The sequence below is a fragment of the Giraffa tippelskirchi genome, chromosome 11 (genome assembly GCF_054371585.1).
Source record: "Giraffa tippelskirchi isolate mGirTip1 chromosome 11, T2T-mGirTip1v1.2.pri, whole genome shotgun sequence".
NCBI lineage: Eukaryota > Metazoa > Chordata > Mammalia > Artiodactyla > Giraffidae > Giraffa > Giraffa tippelskirchi.
Genome location: NC_137285.1, coordinates 57,334,016 through 57,336,103, shown reverse-complemented (window position 1 = coordinate 57,336,103; position 2,088 = coordinate 57,334,016).

Here is a 2,088-nt window from a genome sequence, read left to right as displayed (position 1 = left end):
CTAGAACATGGTGAAAGATAACCACAATTAAACCTGCTTCTGAGTCAGCAGTGGTTTTCCCCATCAGTGAGGTTTTTCTTAGAACCTTAAAAGAGGGTTAAAAAAAGAGCATATAAATGAAGGAATCAGATTCTTAAGAGTCGCTAAAGATAACAGTTTTGGTTGGAGAGGAGGAAGGCTATTGTGAACAAAGGAATGATGCTTTCAATATTTTCAAAGAAACCCTTGACTAAGGACCAAGAAGTAAAATGTACATTGTGCATTTTCTTTGCATGATACTTCAGGGTTCTTTGTGATCAAACATAGGGTTCTTTCAAAAGAACTGAAAAGTAATTTCAATAAATACAGTTAGCCTTCAATAAACATATATAGTCTTGAGGAATTCTAAGTCTGATGAATGAGGTAATAAAGAAAGAAAAAATAGTACTCAAAATATGTTTTCTATCTCAGTTTCTTGTGGTGAGCAAATGTCCCATGCTGTTTGTGTCAGTTTCATTTTTTTCAAGTGACTTTCCCTAGCGTCTAAGAGAGTGTCTAAGTTAAAGATAAACCACAAAGAAATGCAAATAACCTGTGATTTCTCTATCTAGAATATTCAGTGTAAGTTAGTGAGACTTAGTAGCTCACAAAGTTATCTGAAGTTTTTCAGAAGGGACAGGAAACATCCTAAGCATTTTTTTTTTTTAGCAGTAGTCACTGCCCACAGGTTGATACTATAGATGACGAAAAGAACTGAAGTTGGCTTTTCTTTTCTGCCCTTTCTCCACTTCCTGTCAAGTTTTCCCTCCATCTCAGCCTATACTGACTTGCTAATAATAAGTCCACTTTGAGTTTCATGCGGTCTAAATGTTTTAAGTAGTTTGGTTATCGTAACAAACCAAACAGACCAAAAAAACCAAAACAAGGCAAAACCAGAGAAAAGAAACCTTGCCTTGTGGAATGGGAAAGCATACCCTGGAGTACAAGATCATCTGTAAAATGAGGTACTGCATAATTCACCAGAAGCAGGGACTCACAGAGGTGACAGAATGATAAAGTCTAAAGTGATTCCCCCAAACCAAAATCTCTGGAGAGAACGATTAGGAGGTCTCCTTCTGCTTTCTGGAGAGAGTCTAGCCAATTACATTTGACTTTTTTTTTTTTTTCCTGTGGCACTTTTCTTAGTTTTAGCGATCATTTTTAAGCTTCAAGTGCTCTTTTTTAAAATTAATTTTTTGGCCGCGCTGGGTCTTTGCTGCTGCAAGTGGGCTTTCTCTAGTTGTGGTGAGCGGGGGTTACTCTCTAGTGGTGGTGCAAGGGCTTCTCATTGTGATGGCTTCTCTTGTTGCAGAGCATGGTCTCTAGAGCATGGTCTCAGTAGTCTATTACAATGGTCTCTTAAAAGATATGAGCTGTATAGATTTCTGACCAAATGCTTAAAGGTGTTAGTGATCTAATTTTTAACAACCCAGCTATGTTTTAAATGAGTCTATATAATAGTAATAATGCATATCATTAAATGTATATCATATTCAAAATGCTGATACATATAGCATCTCGTTTGATGGTCCAGTCCATCTTGTGTCCAAAGTAGCAGAAGCAGCTTTGTTAGGTCTTTTTTCAGATACTCTTAAGGAAAGGTTATTGAATGGGCCAGGTAGGACCAAGCTTGGGCTAGAATGCACTTTTTTTTTCAGTTAACTAGTCTTTTCATGTTCTACTACATCCTGCTGGGACAGAACAGCCCTTAGCATTTCAGTTTCGTGAGGTGATGAAGGAAGAAATTTTCAAATACTGAGGTATGGGGAAGTCATTCTTGCTTATACGTGATTTAACTTAAACTTTGTGCTAACCAGCACAGCCTGCTTTGTAGCCTATTTAAACATACATGGTACATTTGCCTTAACCATTAAAGAAAAGGGGCCATTGTCCAGAAGAAAAGTGTCCATTTTAAAGATAGAAATGCCTCTCTCTTCCTGGAACGTCAATGGTCAGTATTCGTACTCTGTCAATGATAAGGCTCCCTTCCTGGAACACAAGGCCATACTGACTCACTGTGTATGTGCGGCTCTGTTGCTTTTGAAACCTGAAAGAATGTAGCTCTGTCAT